The following is a 25,793-nucleotide window of genomic DNA, read 5'->3' on the forward strand; positions in this document are numbered from 1 at the left end:
CTGCGTCTGATACCTGTTTTTACAGAATGTATATCCCTTTAAAAACAGCATGCAATTGTCACTAGATGGGTACATTTCTTGATGAAAAAATGCATTATTCTTTCTAAATTCAAAACCATCAAAGGTTGAATTATAAATTGATTATAAATTGATTATAAATCCAATCTTTAGCTTTTGTTTTAATTTGCACAGAAAACACAGGAACAAACAAGCAAGTAAACTGCAAAATATTTTGATATAAAACTAAAAAAAATGTGAAAAAAATAAAACTGTGAATAAAATAAACTGGAAGCAGGCACAATTGGTACTTTTTCCCATATCACATGGTCATCATGGTCACACACACTCAAGCCATCATGTACCTTCTCAAACACCTACATAATCCCAAAGTATCACAGGATCATAGTCTCTGGTTATGGGGTTACCTCTTCTTCCATGGGAGCTGCAATTACCCAGAAGTAAATGCTGACATTGTGTTCTAACCACTGTAATGGGTACAAGAAAAGGCTGTTGACACTCAGCACAGTGAGTGCCTCTTCTACATGACCTAAATTTCTGCTCTGGAAGAGCCTCAACAGAGTGAGGAAACAGAGCAGTTCTTTGTCACCCTATACAATCCTTCCTGGTCTGTCTAAACAGACAGAAGTAGGCTGCAAGAAAAAAAAAAGTTCTTGGGCATTGCCTTAAGTAAAGATATTTACCGTTTGACTTGATACCAGTGTAGGTCCCATGGTTAAAAATGGAATTTGTTCTCATTCTAGTTTAAAATATTCTAATCTGAAAAGTATACTATAGGTAAATAACATATGTAAAGATCTGTTTCCTTCAGACTTTTCTGATGAAAGTTCTCAGTCACAGTAGGCATTTTAGAAATTAAGGACTTTCTGTGAGAAGCAAGATCTTTCTTTTCTCTAAAGGACCTTCAGAATTTTCTGTAATTCATTGATGATTTTACAATACATATGTCTCGCAGGGCCTGTTCTAAAGCCTATTGCAGTTATTGAGAGTTTCATAGATATATTTGTGTTAGTATTTCAATGAGATACACTTTCTCTGTTGTAGGTGTTTAAATTAACAGAAATTTCCAAGGTCTTTATGAAAAGAATTTGTACACTTGCCTCACATAATCATAGTAGTATTGCCACTCCAATTCTTCGAAAAAACCATGATGATGTCGTGGTGGTGATTTTCACAAGAACATTTGTGACTTCTTTACATTTTTTAAACCACTTCATTCCCCTTCTTCAGAACATTAATCAAATATTTACTGATTCCTCATATTTGTAAGTATAGTTCTGATATTTTATTGGATTCTAAATTGCAGGATCACCAGAATGTGATTCTTCCTTAAGTATTCCATATTTGGGCTTCTCCTTGTACAGAATTTTTCTTGAATTCAATGAACAAAAAAGCCCTCTACCCAAATCAGGGAAGTAGGAAGGAAAGTCATCTGCTTTTTTGTACAAGCTTTTAGGACAGTTCAAGAGCTTTGATGTTCCTTTTCATAAGTCATTGGTATTGGTATTGGTTCTTTTCCTCCAATATGCTTCCTCTTCATTGTTTGAACTTATTCTAGGAAGTTGATTATTGTAGGGAGAGTTGCAAAACAAATAAAAAGTGCAATATATGAGCTACAAAACTTGAGGTGATTGAATGAAGGAATAGTCACATTAAATAAAATTTTTATTTTCTACATCTTTTCAAGAGATTTAATGTGTTTGTTGTTTGCCAGTATTTTTTCAGACTTCTATAGAGGTTTGTGTCTGCTCCTTGCATCTCCTTAGCTCAGTCAGGACCTTCCTTCTTGAGGAAGGCGAGAGTCTAGAAACCAGTAATCTATCCAGAGAAACAGTTTAAGGGGCTACGGAGATCAGTCCTTTGCAGAGAAATCACCTTCATAGGAAACATCTTCAATGCCCCTCGGTAATCAGGTAAGTATATACTGTGGGAGCAGGACCTACATCTTCTCAGCCAGTTACTCACATTTAGAATATCTTTTGTCCACATATCTTTGTCTGTCATAGTCTAAAGATAAATTATACACCCAGAAGGATTTCCACAGGCACAAACCCTCAGACTTTTTATAACCCCTCATTCATTCAGCCATATCTCCTCAGCTATTGTAGCTCCCACATCTCCTGGGGTAGACTTTTACCAGCTCAAGGTGCAAGTTCTTCTATGTACCAATGGTATGCCTCGTAACTTTTTCTCTCCTTTTATAACTAGCTAGGGAATCAACCAAGCAAGCTGTTTCATTCATCATTTTGTACAATATTTACCTGGTTCTAAGAACATCCTAATTTTACCTGGTCATTGTTTTTTCCATGTACTCATGTTGCTATTTTCTGATTAAGAGCTAGAGTGCTGCTAGTGAAACCTGATTATTCTCCCTCTTTCCTTTACCTCCATTGCTTGTAGCCAGAAGCAAATGTGAAGAATCAGAAAGTTCATCACTTTGGTAGTTAAACTAGATACTACCAAACTAACTACTTGTGGTAGTTAGTTTGGTAGTGTTTGCATTCTAACATTTGGGAATAAAATATATCAAGCTAGGTACATTTAGAAGGAGGAAAGCAAAGTAATAATTTTTTTAAAAAATTGACTCAGAAATGTGATAATTTCTTGATAATATTTGGAAGAATTAATTTTTTGTGTGTTCAACATGCAAATTCAGATGGAAATAAAATATTTTTCTTGCATTGTAAAATAATATCTCACCACTAATTGTACATTCGATACTATTTGTCAGCACTTCTTTCATTGGAAAAAAGATATTATTTTTAATCACCAGGTGTTTTTAATTCCAGTCTAAATTACTTGTTAATTCTATGTCTGTACAGCTATTATCCTAAGAAAATGTGTAATCATCCTATCCATTCTCTTTCCTGGGTTGCTGAGAAAAGTGAAGAATCATACACAGATTTTGAACAGGGAAAATGGTGTTACTGATACTCAACATGAAATAAGGCAGACATGTCTTTTGGAAAAGACTGCACTTGAGTGGTTTAAATTGTTTTTCAGTTTAGTCTTCTACCCAAATCCAGGCTTCCATGAATGCATTATTAACATTTGTCAAATTAATTTCTACGTGTCTAGTACTGGTATTTCTATTACACAAATTGAAGTTATTGCTTTCAGAAGCACAATCTGTCTTCCTCAGAGGCTGTTTTCTTTATCGTTGTCTTTGGGCAATATTAGAAAATGTTCCCCATCTTTATGAAATCTCTTTGGAGGATGTGGATGAGAATGAAGGGAAGTCTGGTGCAGAAGTTTCTACAGTAGATTTCAAGAGTTCCCAGAGAACCATTTTTCACGAGTCAGCCTTTTGTGCCTTGTTCCAAATGGGCAGTAATCCCTCATCTTTCTTTATACCCTAATGCTTCTTACATATATGTATAAATATTTCTTATAGAGAAATGTTGTATTATATTTGGAAATAAAATTTTGCTTTCAGGAAACCCTGTATTTAGTCAGGCTTAGGTGATGACTTTTTCCTTGTTAATCCCAATACTTTTGCAGCTTTTGAAGAGGGGAGAGCAAAGAAATTAGATTATATTACACCTCTGGAGAAGGATAAATGGAAATATTTTTAAGGCTTATCTTCATAGTGTAGTAGCCTTGAGATATAAAAGACATACTCCTTTAAATAAATCACTAATTTTTACTTTAGTAGCCATATAGGAGGTTCCTGTAAACAATTCCATGTTTTTCCCATTAATGCAATAAAACCCTTCTAGTTTAAAACTGATTTCTAAAATTATTTCAACAGAAGAAAATTTGCTAGTGTTAACTCATCATCATGGAAATTTCATGGTTTTTTTAATATTCTGACAATTACTTGGAATAGGAACATAATTTATTCTTTGGTTAAATGGAATTTCATTGTATTTTTATTAAATATGGGCAACAAACGAAATCAAATGCCAAAATGAAGAAATCCATCTGCTAGTTAGAAAATAAGCAGTGCTAAATGAAAAATACCTAAAAGAACTTGAAATTGCTATAATTTATCATTAACAAATGTAAATATTTATTCTATATGGAATTTGTTTGACACATAGAGGAATTAAAATGAAATAAAAATCAAGCTCATCTACAAAATAGCCATCAGTGCTCACTGTTTGGAACCAGCTCTGTGGAACTAAGTTACAGCTAGTTCAGGACATAAGCTTTAAGTACTAATTTTTCTGTGCATGTGCAAATCATAACTGAAAGTGATTTAGAACTAGGCACTTGGCAATGTGTTTTCTTAACAAATATCAAGTCCAGTTCGTGTGTTTTGAAGTTTGAAACTGGTGGGATTTATCAGCCTTTAAACACAACCTATAGTCCTATAAATATTTGCTTGCAGTGCTCTATAAGTATTAATATACATATAAGTATGGATATACAGATGTAAAGAACAGCTTGGCTTCTGAAGCCCACTGTCAGGGCATAGCGCAGATGGCTCCTCCCTGGCAAATTGGTATCCTTGGGCAGCAGAAGGGCCTTACCAGCCATGGCCCATTCCACCTCACCCACAATAAACCACAAGCTGCTACACCATTTGATAAGATTACTTAACAAAAAATAGAGAACAATATGATAGAGAAATTGACTCTGAAAAATAGGATATGTGACAGGAAACCAGAGCATGCAGATAAGGACATAATGTTTAAGGCAAATTTGTGTCAGGGAATCTGCATGATGAGGTGCCTGGATCATGCCAAATATGACCTGTCCTACAAAGGGATGGAAAAAAGTAGATTAAATGATCACTCTGTTACCTGTGGAAAAGACATTTTTCCTGAATGGAGACTTGAGAGGAGGCTTATTCAGTGTGTAAAAATACTTAAACAGATCTAGTGTTTCAAAACTCTCGCCTTGTACTAAGAAACTTGAATTTGAGAACAGGAAATTGGAATATATTCAACTTCTTTTTGGTTTTGCTTAAGGGTTTTAGAAATCAGTAAAAATTATCTATGGTGACTGATAGTATGCGAGTGTGAATAACCAGACCTTCTAAGGTCACAGCCACACGGGTGCCGACATGGCCTTGGATATTAGCATATATTTAAGGAAAATAGAATTTTCCTTAAGACACTGGAATTATTCCTGTACTTAACAAAATGTTTTGAGAGTTCTCATTGAATTCTCAATTTCTAACCTCTCTCATTTAAGAGTTTGTGACTCTGTTGTAAAAATTAGAATTTAGTTTCTAAGGCAATTGTATGCTTAAGCAAAATAAAATGGATATGATATTTTTTCAAAGTTATGCGCTGCAAAATTTTTTCTTAATATGTGTATATTGAGAGAAAATATATAATTAAGAAAACATATAATCCTAAAGATTAGTTGTAAATTTAGAAAATTGTCAAATTATCTGTCATTTTAATAAAACAAGAAAATTATATTTTCCAAGGTGTACCAGTTCTTACAGATTTACATATGGTCAAAGGTGTCTTCACTAATTTAATTTGCAGTGGTGAATATTTCTTATTTTTGAAAATATGGATCTCAAGCTCTTTCGAAGATCAGGAATGTCTCCATACTTCTGAAGGGAGTTCTGGTTTTGCCTTGTCTCACACGCTTTCCTTCTTGTCTGACATCTGCCCAGGTGTCTGTGGAAAATGCTTTGGATTTTTTGGCCAACTGAAGGACCAGGATCTAAGGGACTACTGCTATTACAACCCCTAAAAGCTGATACTTTTCTCAGGCAGAAACTTAGGACCTGTATGCGAGAACAATTGCAGAGATAATTTTCCTTTTATGATATGGGTCTGACGTGGCACACGTCCCCTGGGAACAACAAGAAGTGTGAGCAGCATGATTATTAAATGAATAATTAGAGCTCCACCGTCCTATGTTTCAAGCACAATTGAAAGAAACCTAAACCTATTCTCACTTTGATAAATTCTATTAGGTGTAAGATTTTTGACAGATTATTCAAATTTTCATTTTTAGAAAATAATAAAAAATTAGATATTTACCTGAGAAGTTATTATTTAACAATGATTTGTGTCATCTGATATTTACTGCAGAATACATGAAGTGGCTTTTATTTATTTGGAAGCTAGTACTGGAGTTAATACTGACTTCAAATTCTTGTAGGAAAGATAAGAACAAGCCATGAAAGCTCTTCTTTTTCATATAACATGCAAAGCTATGCCTGCCCTTGCTGATAGGCATATGTCAAAAAAGTAAGGTTTCATCAACTGGAAGGCTTTCCACTTTATTACATAGCCATATAAATATAGAGTTAAAAATATATATATATATATAACCAAACCACTTGCCTAAAGGCAACAAAGGCATTGGAGACTAGTAGGTACATTGAAGATACAGTAGTTATTAGATTTGGACATTCTGTACGGACGGACACCAGTCAAGACTCAATCTTGAAAACAAGATTTATAAGTTTTTACACCAAAGTTCAACTCACTTTTTGCAGAGAAAACTCACAGCAGTTAACCCCAAATCTATTACATAAACAGACCAATGAACTACAGGAAATTTTTCTAATCCCATTTTAGCTAACTCCTTGACATTTTATAGACCAAACTCAAAAATAACCTTTTCTTTTTTTTTTAAACCAAATTATAATTTGATGAAAAGGTAGTCACTAGAATTATGTGTAAAAATGCATAATAATGTTGAGCATGTTTAAAGTCCAAATTCACATGCCCCCAACACGTGTACATGTGTATTCTTCATCTGAGGAAATTTCATCCAAAATGATAGCAGAATTTCAGGCAGATTACAGCAGTGTCACTATAGCAGCTGCAGTCTATTTAAGGTTAAGAATGGGTGAACAGCAGCGACAGAGCAAAAACTTTGAAGGTCAGAGACACAATTTAAAGGCCACTATAAGGCTGGAAAAAAAGGAAAGACAACTTTGGCACGGCTATGAACAAGTATATTGGGAGAAGGGTTTGAAAAATAGCTGTCACATGACTTGTCCCATTTATTATAGAGTTTACAAATTCTGACAGACTAACTGTGACTCCTACAAGGCAAGTTTTCTTAGTAATACTGCTTCCACAGAAGACTCATTCATTTTTGTGAGCTGAAGTAGCGCAGTTAGAAAACATAAATTCTATGCTCATGTCTGTTTCACAGGCAGTAAACCTGCTGTGTACTCCAACAGCATATCAACTATCTACTATGTTCTGCAGCTTGGTCTTCTCTGGAGACATGGAGCTGGCTAAGATAATTCATTGTGTTAGTGACAAAGCAGAAGGCAGTGCTCTTTGTCTTGATGACAAGAAGGTAATAGTGCAGGTTGTTCAAAGATGCACAGTTTATATGCATTAGTTTATATTCATGTATGTATCTGCAGAATAATTTTATTTAATAATTTATTTCTCATGTTGTGCAACAGTAGTCAAAAAATTTTGATGCTTGGGAAAAATGGAAAATTCTTCCATACAAATATTTTGTTAAGCTAACCTCAGTCTTGAAAATCACTCTGAAGAAAGCATCACCATTATCTAGCCTTCCTTGAATCTGTGATATTTCAGTCGCTCAAAGGAATGTCAAAATCACTAACAGTATGAAGGCAGCAGTTGTTCTGACAGCTGAAGCATGAACTGAATCTGTCTAGCAAAATTAGCCTAATATGGTCAAATTGCTTTTGCTTTTTAACTGTGTATGGGCAACAGCAAAGACATTGTGTGTGGGTTCCACATCAATTAAGAAATGTATACTGGAATTACATAACAAATTGGTATCACCATTAATAAACAAAAGAAAAAAAATGACTCCCAAATCAAAGCTGGTTTTTATTTTAATCAAAGCCTTCACTGAAAGCCTTCAGAGTTTTCATTTTTTCTTCCACCAAGAGTAATTAAACTTCTGCATAGAATTTTATTCCTCAGTGATGTATAGGTTAAAAAATGCTATTAAGCTTTGTTTTTGCTTATTGAACCATGGTAGTTTCAGGATTTAGCTTTATTAGAAACCCCTCTAGTTAAGGATATGAGTCATTTTTCTTTATTTAGCAAGTAGCATGACATGGATCCATCTTGTATATGAATGGAACAAGTAAATAACCAAAACATTTAGAAACTTGAACTAAATTCTTTCAGCTAGATTTTGACTCTTTTCAAAAAATCATGGACCTGTAAGAATTGGTTTATTTTTAATATATATATTGCTCTCAATATCTTCAAATGTATTTTACACAACAGAATTCTCCCAGTAATTTCCTATTTTTTTCTGCTCTGTGTGTTCTTCAGGTTTTTTTATTATTTTTTCTGAAAAGAACAGGGTCTTCATACATAACTTTCAACATAAGAGAAAGTGAAAGAAAAATAAATGACAACACAGCTAAATTAATAAATTTTAACTGAGGTAGTTGTGTTAGGAATTTTAAAACTCTCCTTTTTCATCATCTCAACATCCACAGCAGGATTGTCAACTACATTTCTGATTATGAAGTCATAGAATAGAACCATAGAATGGCTTGGGTTCGAAGGAACCGTAGAAGATCTGGTTCCAATCTCTCTGCCATGGGCAGGATCATATCCCACAAGACCAGGTTTCTGAGTCCCATCCAACCTGATCTAAAACACTTCCAGGGCTGGGACATACACAACCTCTCTGGACAACTTGTTCCATAGTCTCACTGCCCTTATAGTAAAGAATTTTATCCTAATATCTAATCTAAACCTACCCTCCTTCAGCCTAAGGCCAACTTGATTGTCCAAGTTTATTATTCATAGAATCATGTAGCAGTTTGAGTTAGAAGGGACCTTTAAAGGTCATCTAGTCAAAGCCACCTGCAGTGAGCACAGTCATGTTCAACAAGACCAGATTGCTCAGAGATCCATCTAACCTGACCTTGAATGTTTACAGGGATTGAGCATCTACCACCTCTCTGGGCAACCTGTTCCTGTGGTTTGATATCCACATTGGAAAATACTTCTTCCTTGTATCTAGTCTGAATCTATCTATGTTTGTCAACGACACCACTCAGCTTGGTGTCACCTACGAAGTTGCTGAGGGTGCACTCAATCCCACTGCCTATGTCATTGATGAAGACATTAAACAATACCAGTCCCAGTACAGACCCCCAAGGGGCACCGCCCATGGCTGATCTCTATTTGCACAATGAATCTCTGGCCACTACGCCCTGGTTGCGACCAGTCAGTCAATTCATTTTCCACCAAATATCATCCATCAAATCCACACCTCTCCAATATAGTGAGAAGGATGTTGTGACCGCCTGTGTTTAAAAGGCCTTACAGATGTGCAAGCAAGTGACGTCTGTAGCCCTTTCCTTGTCCACTGATGTAGTCGCTCCATTATAGAATACTACTAACCTGGTCAGGCAGGACTTGCCCTTGGTGAAGCCACTAGTAGATACATTTCCAGTTAGTCCAAAGAGGGACATGTACTGAGTGTTTTAACCCATAAAATTGATTTTGTATGGCATGTTCCCTGCCAATCAGCAATCTGTGTCTTCATGGTTCTATTTTGACTAAGCTGTTGCCAAAGAGGAAATACAGTAAAGGGGAAAGCACTTAAAATCAAGTGACACTGTACATGAGCTGTGAACTGTTCCTTTCAAAAGATTGATATGAATGCCCACATTAATCTAGGAACTGATTGACCTTGATTCTGAAGATCTCAGCAATCTTAAAGGTGATCAGTGGTTATTTCCCATTGACAAATGGCATAGAAATTTCAATTTAGCGTTTGTCATGCATCAGCAATGAACCTGAATTCAAAAAAAAGTGATAAAATACAGTATCCAAGACCAGATGGTCATAATGTAGCTGTATTAATTCTAGACCTACTGAATTCTGTTAGATTTTGTAGGTAGCTGCCGTTACCTCCTGAGAACCTGAGTAAATACTCAGGTTGTTAGATTTTATTAATATTCATGATGTCATAATTACAGTGATGTCAACATATGAGCTGACCCATTTAGTGCCAGTACATTTACACTGTATTCACTTGGTGTAGACTCACTCAAAGGACAGACAAACACCAGGCTGACTACGTAACACTCTACCTACAGCAACCATCATCAAATCTCTAACTATATTTTCTGGCCATAACGTTCAATCAGAGATTAGAAGTCTGTGTCTTTTGCAAACATTAACTTATGTGAACTAAGTAATGGGAATAGATAATGGATTATAATTAATCATGACAAGCCTGAAAGTTCAGCAATTTTTTCTCCTTCTTTCTTTTTGCGCACTATCTCCAGGTTTATTGCATATCAGGAGAACAGCAGATATGTTCTACTTTTTCCAGATTTGATTATGTTTCACATAGATTAATAGGTAATTAATTTTCCTTCTAAAAGTGAAGAATTATCAGAGCAGACAATAATATTGAGTGGAGTAATCCCATGTCACCTCTGTTGACATCCTAGACTTCTCCTTACAATTTGCAAGGCAGTGAGTATTCTCTTTAGCTACTCCAGATAAATAACACCTTGTATCTGAGAGACATGATAGCATGAAAATAAGTTTTCCTGAAGCTTCAGAAAGAAAATTTAAATGAGAAAAATGTATAGTCATGAACACCACAGAGAGGAAACAAAGCCTCAGTGAGAGTGCCTGTGGGCTATGGGCTCAGCAACCTTAGAATAGAAAACTGTCACTGTTTCCTTCAATTTCAAGTGCTTATTATCCTCAAATTGTACTTTTCCATAGCAGATAAATATAATGAAGATTGCTGTTTATGAAGATGACACTGTAATGATAATGTCACTTAAACTGTGTTTATTAGACATCAAGAACTGGCAGCAGCAAATGCAAATGTTAGATGTGCATTTGTGTGAGCTGCCAAGATACTGTGAAAATTGGCAGATCAGTTGTTAGAATCTGCATCTTTGGAGATTTGCTGAATTAGAAATACTTTATTTCATAACCAGCCTTCTTTTTTCTACACCTGAATAAAGACCTCGTAATTCTTATATGTTTTCATTTCTATTGTTCCTTGAGTTTTCTATCACCCAGAGGGTGAGAAGTGGTCCAAAAAGGAAGTTGTCACTCCTTTAAGAACAAATTCCCCTCACTCAAAAAATCTTTGGTATAATAGTATAAAGAAGGTTTATATTTCTATTAATATTTCTTTCTATCTAGAGTTACTGCTCCCACTGCCTTGTCTGCTACAGCAATAATTTGCCAAGAGTACATCTACTGATGGGACTAAAAGATGTGTATAACAGCGCATAAAGTCAATATTGAGCAAGCTAACCTAGACTGTCTAAATCCTAATAGTTTTTCAGCTTTTCAGAGAAATAAAGCCACATTTTCTACCTCTTTCCTTCTTGACCAATGAAAGCAAGAATCTTGACTATGTAAAACAAATATATGGGCCTGAGGAAGAGCTATTTAGGATAGTTGAGTCACACCTTTTTATTATATCTCTTCTGGACATCTATTAAATGAAAATAAACTTGCTATCTTTTCCTATGCTTTTTATCAAGGTGAAATTATCACATACTGGACAAAACTTGTTTTATAGGATTTATTTTGAAATTTCTTACATTGGAATAGATGTTGAGGTGGCAAAACAACTGCAGAAAACACTGAAAAAATGTAGTAACACAGCCTAATATGATGTCATATTTGCTCAATTGACTGATTAATTTCAAAAGTTGTGCTAAAAAAATCAGTTATAAGGTTGTGAGTAAGGGAGAAGTTTTGTAATCTCTAGCAATAGCTGCATTTCTCACATTTTCCATGAGCTGTGCTTTTGCTGACTTACATTATTCAGTTATCACATAGTGAAAGGCAAAACCCTAGTCTGTGGATGAGATCAGAATGTATAAAAACCTTTGTTGAAGCAGCTCTATTTATATGCTTCACATAAATCTTAGCAGTTTTAGATATAGTACCAATATGCCTCATTTTACATAATTTTCTTGTCACGTTAATCTTGCACTTGTGTTTCCAGAAAAAGGTGATTATAGAATCAGTAGCATCAGTATCTCCCACTAGTCAAACCACTTACATAGGTTAGTTGTGATTTAAAGAAGACCTGCATTGTGTTTCCCTCTTTTACTTCTTTCCATTCTTCTAACTGACACAAATAATGGCTTTTGAAAGGAGAAGGAAAATAGGTTAACAATAACCTTCCAGGCAGGAATTCTAATGAGATTCAAACTTGTCCCAGCCTCATCTTTGTTTCCTTTCCTGGCAGGTCTGATTGCTTATATGTTTGATGTCTTTCATGAAATGTTTCTTCAGAAATTATGTTTTATAGGGCATGACACACACATAAGAAAAGAGAGAGGGAAACCTTGATTAAAAATTCGGGAGCTGTGTTCAATTTGTGTTTTATGCAACTCAAGACTGATTTCTTTATGTGAATATCCTGGATAATTTTCATATTTGGGTGTTGTTTCAAGGCTACTAGCTTTTAAATCTGAAAAAACTCATTTTGGAATAATTTCATTCCTTTCTTATTGTCTCAGTTTCCTTTTATACATTTGTAAGTGATAAAGGTCTGCATTACATCAATTACCTTGTATAGATTTTTTTCCTTTCTAGTTTCATTGCATTGAATATAAAATATCCCATTCATACTGCAGAGACGGAAGCCTGACAACCAACTTCCCGTTTGTAATCAGCTCTTGTAGCTGAAAAATCTGAAGTTCTGAAGTAAATGATACTAAGAATAAAGCATTTCTCTTTCTAGACCAGCTTTTAATTTATTACTGTCACTTTCTTTTTTTTTTCAGTGAAGGTATTATCACAAGTAATTTTAATGGTTAGTGGAATTCTTTGCACTTGCTGGTCCTGACAAGCATGGTATAGGGCAGTAACAATATTATGCCTCAGTCACATGTAAGTCAAATGATATGACAGGTGGTCTTTAAAAAAGTGACTAATATATAATCCAAAATGTGCACTCATTATATTTTTCCTGCTACTATTCCAGGCTTGTACTCCACATCATAACAGGAGACATTTGCTACCGAAGAACAACACTCTCATAATTTGAGACTGGTGACAAAACCAACAAGCCTCAGTTGTACAAAAACTGTCATCTCACTGGTAATGACAATAGCGTACTTGCTGGTCAATGGGGCTACAACTTTAGCCAAGAGAGATTGTGGACTTCCCATCCCTGGAGGGGATCAAGGCCAGGCTGGATGGGTCTCTGAGCAATCTGGTCTAGTGGAAGGTGCCCCCACCCACAGCAGAGGGAGTGGAACTAGATGATCTTTAAGGTCCCTTCCTTAAAGATCCCATTCTAGGATTCCAGTATTAAGAGCCACCTTCATTGCTCCACTGTATTAGTACTTGATACATTCTGTGCATTTCAGAAACATGGAATACATTCTGTATTTCTCCTGCACATCAACAAATTTCTTACTATCTCCTTGCCTCCGGCCTTCCATTAAATAGGTTTGATTAATGGGCTGTCAAAATGCTTAAGGAACCATATAAAACTCATATATGTTTTTTAGATTTTTCTCAACAGAGCCGAACTTTTTGCTCACAATTAACTCAAAGTAATAAGTATTCTCATATTTCTCATCTGATACAAAACAGAACTTATATAGCATCATTGATTATATGATGATCTGGGACATATAATATCCTGCAAATTTATATTGAATGAATCTGGGGAGTATCAGTAGCTAGTCCTTGCACCTCCCTTCCTAGGTTTTTAGTATTCTTAAGGGGAAAAATGAATTTTTTCTCTGAAAGGAGAACTATTTCCTCCAGGTGCTAGGAAACACATATTACAACAAGGCATACCTTGCATTCCTCTTATTTTCTTACAGTAGCATAGGTCCAGTCCCCATTAAGGAAGCAATAAATGCCCCAGAGCTCTCAACCCATCTCAAAGCATTATAATTTCTGCAGGCCTAGCCTGTTTACAAGCCTTCTTCAAATACGGTAAGTTTGAGGTAGGGAAACTTAGAAGCTCAATACTTTTTCTGAATAAGTGCAGAGCTTTTCTAAAGCTCAGCCATTTTCTCCCAGACCATGAACCAGAGAAGCAAGAGTTCATTGAATATGGATGTCTCAGTTCAGATAGGAAGGATTGGAGGCAACAACTATTCTAAAAAGGCAACGTACCTGAAAATAGTGGCTCAAGCTAGTGTACCAGTTTGTAATAGAGGAGTGAGTTTCTCCAGGAAAACAAATAACAGAAGTAGTATTCCTGCTCATTCAAAAGTTTTCCTGGATCTTTACTAGCAAGTAGTTTTGTACCTGAGGAGATGCTTCACTTCTTATACAAAGTTCAAGTAGTGATTCTAATTTTTTTCCCAGTCTGAGGAACTACAAAATGCTTTTAATTTACAGGAAAACCCTTTAGTGTCATATGACATATAAGGTATCAGATAGACCTGAGTATCTGGGAATTACTAAGGTAGAGTCACACACACATAATTTATGGTTCATACCACAGGTAACACAGACATTTGGCATGAGATTGAAATGCTCTGTTAACAGCTGGAGAAAAAAAGACATTAACATGTCTGTCTCAGTGTACACAACCCCTCTCCTCTCTTCCTGCTGCCTATTTTCCCTATGGCTACCACAGTGTGGGTCTGAAGCCAGTGCTCACTGGGGAAGTCTTGTTACTCAGTCACTCAAGAGTGTCATTAGGGAGATTATTTATTTTGGTAAGAAAGACTTGATCAATAAAGCATTGATTTTATTTGTAAGTCTGTGGAGAACCCTTATAAAAAATTGATTTTAGGATACAGGATGAACAGCAGTCAGTAGTAGAGACTTTTTATCACTGAAATTGAAACTTTTTATTTAAAAGATATGAGGAGTCTTTCTGTATATTAGGTATCATCTTTTTCCAATATATGTGTCTCACAGAATTAAGCATGCTTCAATTGAAGTTGTAGCTCTGAAGTGGGCCACATATATGTCATACAGAGTGTTTAGCTCAAGAGCAGAGGGAAACCCTTATGACGTAGGACTGTTTGAGTGTCCTGACGCAGAATTGTGCATGATAGGGACAGATCCCTGGGTCAGAGCCTATGACTAGCAGGTTCCTGTTGTGGGGTGATGTAGCTGAGAAGTCCCCATCCCCTTCAGTCATTTCTGGGAGTGATTAGAATCCTCATAACCCCACACTTTAAATTCATGCCTTGATCAACTTTTCAAACAGCCCAGATGCTTTTGTAGAAAGCACAGCTTTCTAGTATTTTGCCTTATGTATCTGCTGATTGTGGAAAAATTCCATCCACTGTTTTTCTAACATCTGTGTGATTTGACTGAGAGATCTGATGAAAACACAGACTTTTTTGTTCCTTCTTCCTTGACAGCTACTTGCACAGATGAGCACAGATCTAGCATATAAATACGAGCATTGCACTTCTATCCAATGGTATTATAGCCATGCCAAGTAAAGGAGGATTTCCCCAGCTTCTTGTAAGAAAGCACTGATAATTAATTCCATTCATAGCCTTTGTCTCCATGCTTCTTCTCCACTTGAACTTTACTAACTTCAATTTTTGGCCTTTTCTTTTAAAAATCACCTAAAATCAGGATCAGTTCATTCTAGTAAAAATATTTTTACTGCACTGCTGTCACTACTGTATTTTGGGGATACAATGATGTCCTTCTCTTAACTGTGACAGGACAACTAATGACTCACTCAGAAACTGTCTCTCTCTCAACTCAGTAACATTCTCCCTCACAAATACTCATCAGCTGAAAATTTTGAAAAGTGCTTTTCTAAAAAACAGCATTAGAGTGATTTATATTGCCAAATGGAATCTTTTCAGAAATATTTTATGCTAATTCATGAAGCTGTTTGCTTCCTATAAACAAATAAATATCTTTCATATTTACAGTAAATGAATGAGAAAAGTGATACTTATCTGACTGTATTAGAATCCATTTTTCTTTGGGAGACATCCACAGAATTCTGGGAGATAGACAAAAATATTTCAAGTGAAAATTGCAACAATTTTTTTTCTTCATCATCACTTGCTAAAAAGTAGTGGTTGTATTAACACAGTAGAGTGAGTCTAATTTATGTTGCAGCTTATGGTTGGGTGCTGTCCATACATGAGACAGCATATATCCCAACTCGGTATCAGAATAAACTCGTACCTTGTCATCTTCTCATATGCTTGGCTCTTCCTTGGAAGCATTTCTAAGCACATGGGAGGAGCAGAAGCCCTAAAACACTCCAGTAGGCTGATCAAGGGGTTGGAGCCGTGTGAAAAACGAGGTTCACTCTTTGTAAAATTTTAAGAAAAGTTTAATAAAAGGGGACAATTAGAAGACAATAGCAAAAAGGGTATTACGGCCAGATGCTTTGGCAGAGCCAAAGGCACACCTCTACATCCAAAAGATCATCTTTAAAAGTACATCTCTTATTGCATATTCATCACAATCATGCATGATTCATAAATTCTTTGGAGTTTCTGTGTATCATCCCATCAGCCTTATCTTCCTCCTTGGCTGCATTCTGTCTCTGCTCCCTCCATAAATTCTTCTCTCTGGTTTTGGGTTTTCTTCTTCTCTGATAAGATACTCCAGGAATGTGAAGACTTTCTCTGCCTAACTTTTCTAAATTGACTACATAAACAATAGACATTCTATATCATCTAGGTAAAGTCTTTCTAACATTAAGTAACATGTGAAAAGCCAACATCACAATACATTCATAACAGCTGTAAGAACTGAGGACTCTTTAAGTAGACACAGATCCGATCATCCACATTTGCAGATCATCTGCTAGATGACTGAACAGAACTGTACTTGGGTTTGGGGCTTTTTGTGTGTTTTATTTTTTTGTTTTTGTTTTTGTTTTTTTTCCACTTGGGGTTTTTGTTTGTTTATTTGGGATTTTGGTTGGTTGGTCCATTCAGTCCACTCGGGTTATTGGTTTGTTTTTTTAAAATAATTTATATTATTTATACTTGCCTACTGTGAATATTGGATCAGGAATGTTGTTAGGCTTTCACCTTGATAAACTTACATATATTTTGTGACGTTTCCAGAATCTGATGTAGTCTTAGAATTTCCTTTTGTATAGTTGTTATAGGAAATTTTGACTTTCAGTAATCAAAAACCACTCAGATGTATTTTTCTTGATTGCTGTTAATTTGCCATAATTGGTTTTAAATTATAATTTTAAGCAGGTTTTTTTGAATTTGATGGCTCATGGTAATTCTGAAGATTGTGTTTGAAGAAGTTTATGGCAGCTTCAAATGCACGAGATTTTGCTGGATTTTTATTTCCAGGAGAAACTTAATGTTGCCTTCATCTTTTGACAGAGTTTGTACTCAGATTGCACTACTTCCCTTGAGTTATAGACAATATTATTGAAAAATTATTGGTGTTTTTTCTTCCTTTTGTCAATAGTGAGAAAGCTTGAACACAGGCTCCAGTCCAGTCATTCCCCACCCTCTCTTTAGATTTAGAAGAGGTAGAATTTCAAGACATTGAAAAACTGTGTTTGGAATAATGGCCAAAGATAACCCAAGGAAGGGGATGATACTCTCTGTGGTACGGAAATCTCATGTCAGAGTCCAGAGATTACAAAAAATATGGAACAAGTCTTAGCCAAACAGCTTCTGAATAGGTCTGAGAATGGAGACAGAAGTTCACAAAAGCCACAGAAGTACTATATTTCTTTCACTGATGGATTTCCAATGGACAATTCTCAAATTCAAGATTCATGTGAAAAGCTCTGATCCCAGGTGGGATCATGGGTTTCAGTTTAACACAACAATGAAGTGTTTAATGGAAGCTCTTTTCTTTGTGAGGGATAGCACAAGGAAACAGGCTGTGATGAAACACAGATGACACACTGATTGCAATGTTACACATTTAGTATGCAGTAAGCAATTATATCTCATCTAACTGACCTGTAAATCCTGAGAACTTTTTCTTCAGTTTTTAATTTCACTATCCATGTGTGACAAACCAACCTGTGAAGAACAGCTATGGCTGAAAATTGTTCACATAAGCTTTTGAAAACTAGAAAAATGCTATTGATTCCCTTTCTGTTTTATATTCTTTTCTGTCCTCAAATCTGACTGTATGAGTCATCCCAAGGGCAGCAGCAGTAGCAGAAGTTTTTTCATCTGAGGCTTTTCCCAACAATATCAATACAGAAGCATCAGCTTTTAAGTTTAATGTCTTCATGTGGTTTACAAGGGGCTTTGCTACAAGCAGGCTGATTGTAAGACTTGGATAGGCATCCTGAAGTCTTCTAAATACAGACCAAACCCAGCATAAGGATGACCTTAGAAAGCCTTGTTGAAAGTTTTGGTCCTGAAAAGGCATCAATCTTTGGTCTCACTTCAGTCATAGCTCTTAGTAAGGTCTGAAATGAAGGTATGTTGGAAGCAACTTTGTAATGTGGCAGATCTCCTCCAAGGTAGGAAGCACAAGTGTCTCTCTTGTTTCCAGTTTTGTAGTCACCTTCTTACTATACTCAGAAAGAAAACTTAGTTATATATAAATGTTAATTATTTTCTTCCTAATGGAATTATTTATTAATTTAGTTATCAGACATGTGTATTTATATGATCTCTAATGTGCCACTGGGACACTGTTAACCATTTAATAAAATAACAAGTTTGGGTTTTTTTTTAGAAATCATCACATTATTTTTCCTTTTGTGTTCTCTTTATTTTAGTGTATTTGCATATATTGACTTTATTTGTAGTCGCATGCACATCTCCCAGCTATATGATTTTGCATCTTGCCACCTCTGTTCTGAGAATTTATTTTTCTTCTCCTACTCATCCACTAGTAATAAAACATCTCTTGTTCTTTTGCTTACCAAAAAAAAGATGAAATTGTCAAAGGAAGAAGCAAGCTGCTCTAGTCCAGCAAAATGTGAGCTATGTGATCATACTATTTACTTGTAACTACGAACAAAACCAAAACCAAATCAAACAAAAAAAAAAAAAAAAAAAAAAAAGGAGAGAAGAAACTCCACACAAATTGTCTTGGCAATCTCATTTTACAGAGGCACAAGAGGGCAGTGTTTCATAAACACTAACCTGTCCTTTGCTCACCATTGCAACAAAGCTGGGACTGTCATTCATCTAGCATTAGACAAACACCCAAAAGGTTGGTGTTTAGTGCAAATAGCTCACTGGCAAAGAATCCTAGTTATAACAACTGGAAAGACTTCAAGACAGTACATGAATCTATTCCAAACTTGTGGAAATTTCTTAAAGACTGGTTACAGAGAAATAACAACAATGAAAAATTAAATGAAAATCTATCTTCACAGAGAAAAGTAATTATTGTTAACTTTCTTTTGAGAAAAGAATATGAAAGGCTACACTAGGAAAGATTTAAACAAAGGAGAAGACCCATATGAGCTGTATACAAGACATTTACAAAAAACAGTCTGTAAGTGTGTGCATGCGTGTGTGTTCTTATGCATATGTGCTTGTGTGCACACATGCTCAGGAAGAAACAGAGTGATATACATATAAGAACTGAAGAACACGCAAGTATAGGAAATTTAATGGCAGAAGAAAATTAGTAGTTATTCATGGTGCCTTACTTTAGGAATCTAATCTAAATCTTTTGTTTTCTTGGTCTCTCAGCTGCTTTTTGAAGATTACTTTCGTAAGTGTCAGATGTTCTCTCTGCATCTTACTGGCATCTGTGTACCTGATTTAGGGCAGTTACATCCACGAGATGAAGATTCAGATGTATTTCAGATGGACATCCAGCTCTTGTTTACAGAACTTAGTCCCCTGCTCAACACTCATTCTGATAAATGGTTTACTGAGCCATATCTTGACCTTGGAATCAGCAGCAACTGTCTTATTTTGTCCTAAAGGAACTTCCTTGGCTTGAAACTATGCATTTGTTCTACACAAAAATAGATATTGGTCAATCTCTTTCACTAGTCTATTTAACACCATGAAAGCAGGTTGTGTACTGCCCTTGAAGTATTAATTTTTAAAATGGATGTGTACATGTTTTTTTTATTAATCCATTAGCATCTTTGTTTTGGCATAGATAAATTCATGACTTAGGATGCATTATATTTCCTAGACCAAGAAAAAGCATAATCATCTATGTCTTAATAATCAACTATCTTGAAGTAAAATGAGTTCAGTATTACAAATTTTAGCTGAAAAAAGGAATAGTTTTTATGGTACAATGAAGTTAGCGAGGGATTCTTGTGCTGCCCAGCTCTTTTTGCTCTAGCATAGCTAAAGGCTAAAGTAATATTTATCTATAAACTATGTGAATTGTTCCCCAGCAAACCATAGACCATGGTATGCAACAAGTTCCAAGTTTTTCCCATGCAAAAACATAGACTTGAGGTTATTTGTGACACTTGAGAGAGAAAGGTCAGATATGTGTTCAATTTCTAAGTACCTGTAAAAGCTGCACAGTGCATCCAAGTGCTTCTATCCCTGCAACTCACAGCTGTCAATCTGTACTTCTTTCCAATGTCCACCTGCAAATTAAGGGTACTCTGGACAAGCAAGCAAAACTTCTTGGCTAATCTCTCGATTTGCTATAAACACTTTGTTACCTTTCATTCTGAAGACAATGAGGCAGGCATTCTTTTCTATTCTGAATTACTGACATTGTACAAATCCTGTGAGTGTTCCCCCTCTGCATACAGACTGCCTCTGAAAAGTGGTGTGCTTCCAGGCTGGACGAAACTACTTGGAGAAAGTAAAAGTACACAGTCCTAAGTAGAGTAAACTAAGTAATTTCCCGCTAAGGGCATCAAGCCTAAGCCAGGGAAGCATCCATATTTCCATACATGCCAGCAATTCTACATCTGATTTTTGTCCAAACAGAAACATGGATGGTTGACTGAAGCTGTCCACACATGACATTATGTATTCTCAGTTTCAAAGCACTAAGTAATAATGGAAATTCCTGTAACTACATTACGTTTTGTGGACAGGCTGAAGAGGGTCCAAAGAGCCACAAAGATGATAAAAGAATTGGGAAACGTGCCATCCAAGGGAAGGCTGAGAGCTGGGCTTCTTTGCCCTGGAGAAGAGAAGTCTTAGAGAAGACCTTGTCACCATGTTGCTGTATGTAAAGGGTGGCTACAGAGAAGATGGAGACTTTCTTTTTCCAAGGAGTCCCATGGGGAAGAGGAGGGGTAATGCGTACTAGTTCCTCCTGGGGAAATTGCTCTTGGACACGAGGAAAATTTTCACAGTGAGAACAATCAGCCGCTAAAATAATCTCCCAAGGGAAGTGGTGGGTTCCTCAGCATTGGACTCTTTTAAGATCCAGCTGTAAAGTGTGCTGAGCCACCTTGTCTAGACCATGCTTTTGTCAAGAATAGGTGGACGAGACGATCCTTGAAGTCCCCTCCAACCTTGTATTTATGATTATCTATGTACTTGCATACTTTTCGTATCTCAGGGATAATTTTAGTAAATCATTCTAGAAATACTATATGTATTGAATTTTTTATTTTACCTTTTCTTTGAAAAGAAATGTTCATTTTAAAATCCACAGGAGGCTAAAGTATTGCAAAACATGCACTAACAATATTGCCTTTCCTGTACTTCAGTATTTCTCATTTCATGGTTTCATACCTATGCCCGAGAGGAGAATGATCTACATTAGCTTTTTTCTGCCTAGTTTAACATTTGGTGTTATGAATCTATGAATAACAAAAATGTATAATTCAACAGAAGGACGTCTGAGATCTCAAAATGAAAAGCTGACACAACCTGCGTTTCAAGGTATTTCAGTCACCCTCTTGATTCATAGAATCTTTTGGGCCGACTAATTTTTTAGCACTGGACACTACATGACTTAAGAACATTTTAAATCAGATTAACTGCATCAGACCATTCAACTATTCCTGTATCACTCACTTTAAAAATATGTCTGGACAGGCAATTGGCAACTCCTCCCACATTGTCAAGCACCTGATCTGCCTGTAAAGTATACGTTATCATATATGAAAATATAATCCTCTTTGGTGGAAGAGAATCAGGTCAGAAAATATTTCTAAAACTGGGCATATATATTCATGGGGTTGATGGGATGCACCCACAAGTGCTGAGAGAACTGGCAGCTGTAAGTGCAAGCCACTCTTGATTATCTTGAAAAAATCATGGCAATTGGAGGTGGTGACTGAGGACTGGAGAAAAGAAAATGTCAGTCCTATTGTCTAAAAGGACAAGAAGGAGGATCCAGAGCACTACAGACTGGTCCATGTCACCTTGATTCCTGGAAGGTGAGGGGGCACCTCATCCTGGGAACACATGAAGGAAAAGGAAGACATTGTGAGACATCAGCAGTAAGTCATCAAAAGGAACAGCTGGGAGAGCTGGGGCTGTTTGGCCTAGGGAATAGAACACTCAGGGGAGATCTCTATAACCTATGTAAATAGCTGGAGAAAGGGTGCAAGAACTTTGGAGCCAGGCCCTTTTCAGTGGTGCTCAGTGAAAGGACCAGAGGCAATGAGCACAAACAGAAACACCTAAATGAAGAAAAAGCTTTTCTGCTGTGAGGGTGGTAAGTTGCTGTGCCCAGAGGCTGTGGACTTTCCATCCTTGGAGATAATCAAAAGCCATCTAGACATGGTCCTGGGCAACTGGCTGTAGGTGACCCTGCTTGGGCAGAGGAGTTGGACCAGATAATCTCCAGAAGTGCCTGCCAACCTCAACCATTCTGTGATTCTGTGATTTTGTAAGACTGTAGCTGCATTTTATAAACCACAAATTTAAACCAGATAAAAATTACACCTTTTTTTTACATACCATTGTACAACTTTACCCTAACACTAATAATAATGAAAGACTATAATTATTTGTTTATGCACTGAAGTAGTGGTTAGCTAGTTTCTGTTATTCATCTTTCAGTCTGGTGCCATACAGAACAATTGGCATAGTAGTATCATGACTCATAGAAGTAGCTGAATGCTTGTCTCATGCTGTGCTATTCTTATGTATGAGTTTACTTATTGGTTATAACATTAGGGTTCCTCCTTTGATAGAATAATTTCAAATACCAGTAATTATCTAAATGTTATCTCAAAGAAATTGTGGTTCTCAGTAATTTAATCTGGTCTGCTACACAGGAAAAATTCTAACTTTTACAGAAAAGATTGCATGCAATCCCATATACTACCTTTAAATTACTATTTTTCTTTCTTATTGAAAAGAATTTGACTTTTAAAACTGGCTCACATCTTTTACAAGTTTGTTTTAAAAAATAGCTATGTACTCTACAAAATGAAGAGAGAAAAAATTTATTGGATTCACTGTTTCTAAAACCGTTTTCATCCTGTGACTGCGTTCCAAGACTACCTCCTGCTCTGTAGTTAATATATTGTGATCACTAGTGGCACAGAAGTACTGAATCTATTTTTAATTAGTACAAATAACTGCAGTGATTAATGAATGGAATTAATTTTACCCAGTGCAACAATCTGAAAGTTCAAATTTTGTTCAAGTTCAATCCTAGACAATGAGGACAGATAAAGACATTTCCAAAGGACAAGCCATGCTGTTATTCTACAAGCAGAACATAAAAAGATGTATCACTCATCCTTCCTTTGATAACAGAAGGAAACGAATAGTCCAGTTTTTTCTCTATGCCTAATTTTCAGACAGCTTATAAGTAGAAATTAATCCATCTCAAAATTTATTGCAATATTTTATTTATTGATCAGTGAGTTTGTATAAGGTGCAATCTCATGAGCTAATTCCCAGAACACAGAGTAAGATAAAACCCATCTTAGAACAGCAAAAATCTCAGTAAGAACTAATTACCAGCTCAATAATTTAGTAGTAATTTTTTGCAACCTGCTCTGGGCTCTCTGGTTAAAATGGCTACAGGCTGTAAAGGTACGAGCAGTTCACCCAGTGCTCTGGGTCTAGCAGCAGGACTATCTGTCATATTCGTCATATGCCCCAAATCTCTTCTACTGGCTAGTTCTGAAGTACTTTACTTTTTCACTGCTTCTGTTATTGTCCAGTTTATTTGACATATTTGCCATAAATACACAATAAAACCTTTCTTATAATTAGTTGCTTTGTTGTAAAATGAGAATAAATCAGTATTCCACATATGTTTGTGGGGAGATATATATTGCTTCAGGAAGGGATTCTTACTAGAGATGAGAAGACTGAAGAAACAGTGGCTCAACTAAAACCTGAGCACTTATTGGCACACACTCAAGTGCAAAGCTTTTCATACATATAGATGATTAGTATGAATAGTGCCCATTTCACAAGTACGTGCTGTCCTTCAAGGTAAGGTGAGTCCTGTGTATCAGCAGTTTTCACCTATAGAAAGATGAGGCACTTCTGACCTGAATTCTCATTAGGCTGCTTGTTTTGGTGAGCACAATATGTCTTGACGAAAGCTATGCTTGCTTTTTCTGTGTGCAATGTACACATTTTTCACAAGACTTAAGAAACAGAAGTGATCACACAGATGAATTCTACTTGGAGGACAGAAATATCTTAAATATACTTTTGAGACAATCTATATTGCTTTCTGGTATGTGAGGATATAGAATTATAGAAAATGCTGTTTTGGAAGGGAGCCATCAGGACCACAGAGTCCAACTCCTGGCCCTGCACAGGACATCCCAAGAGTCACACTGTGCCTGAGAGCATTGTCCAAACACTTCTTGAACTCTGTCAGGCTGGTGCTGTTATTACTTCACTGGGGAGCCTGTTCCAGTGCTCAACCGCCTTCTGGGTGAAGGATCTTTTCCTGATATCCAACCTAAATGTCCCTCAACTCAGCGTCATGCCGTTTCCTTGGATCCTGTCACTGGTCAGAAGAGTGAATACATCAGTTCCTGCCCCTCCACTTCCCCTCCTGAGGATGTTGAAGACCACAACTTGGTCTCCCCTCAGCCTCCTCTTCTCCAGGCTGAACAGGCCAAGTGACCTCAGCTGCTCCTCATACAGCTTCCCCTCAAGGCCCTTCATCATCCTGTGGCCCTCCTTTGAACTGTCTCTAACAGCTTTATACCCTTATATTGTAGTGCCCAAAACTCCCTCCAGCACTTGAGGTGAGGCTGCCCCAGTGCAGAGCAGAGCGGGACAATCCCCTCCCTTGCCTGGCTGGTGATGCTGTGCCTGATGCCCCCCAGGCTACAGGTGGCCTTCCTGGCTGCCAGGGCACTGCTGGCTCATGTTCAACTTGCCTTTGACCAGAACCCCAGATCCCCTTCTGCATCTGTCCAGGCTCTCATTCCCCAGTCTATACACACAACCAGGGTTGCTTCATCTCAGGTGCAGAAACCAGGATTTGCCTTTGTTAAACTTCATATGGTTGGTGGTTGCCCAGTCCTCTAATTTGATGGGGTTTCTCTTCAGGGCCGCTCTACCCTTGAGGAAGTCGACAGCTCCTCCCAATATAGTGTTGTTGACAAATTTGCTTGGTATTCCTTTGAGTCCTGTGTTCAAGGCATTAATGAAAATGCTGAAGAGAACTGGGCCGAGGATGGAGTCCTGCAGAGCACCACTATTGGCAGTTGCCAGCCTGATGTCACCCCATTCACTGCAATTCTTTGTGCCCAACCTGTGAGACAGTTGCTCACCCATCATGTAAGGTGATTATCCAACTTTGTGCTAGGTATTTTGTTCCAGAAGGACTCTGTGTGAGAGTATCAAAAGCTTTGCTGAAGGAGAAAAAGATTACATCTACATGCTTTCCAAGATCAAGTAGGTGGGTTACCCTATAATAGAAGTAAATCAGGCTCAACAAGCAGGACTTTCCTCTCATGAAGCTGTGCTGACTGTGACCAATGACTGCGTTGTCCTCCAGGTGTTTTTCAATACCTCCCAGAATGATCTTTTCCATGATTTTAGCAGTCACTGAAGTGACCAAAACAAAAGAGGAGAGGAGAGGAGAGGAGAGGAGAGGGGAGGG

General features: G+C 36.7%; 1 long non-coding RNA gene across 1 annotated transcript; it reads left to right on the forward strand.

Annotated features, from left to right (window-relative positions):
• Positions 1-1,094: 1,094 nt before the first annotated feature.
• LOC121676672 lies at positions 1,095-25,733 on the forward strand. Its single transcript, XR_006020528.1, has 4 exons — positions 1,095-1,108; positions 1,486-1,494; positions 2,443-2,445; positions 25,630-25,733. It is a non-coding gene; the product is annotated as an uncharacterized LOC121676672 (long non-coding RNA).
• The last annotated feature ends 60 nt before the right edge of the window (positions 25,734-25,793 follow it).

This window comes from Corvus kubaryi, unplaced genomic scaffold (genome assembly GCF_017639235.1).
Source record: "Corvus kubaryi isolate FWS band 111438036 unplaced genomic scaffold, C.kubaryi_AGA036_p1.0 split1-131, whole genome shotgun sequence".
Classification (NCBI taxonomy): Eukaryota; Metazoa; Chordata; class Aves; order Passeriformes; family Corvidae; genus Corvus; species Corvus kubaryi.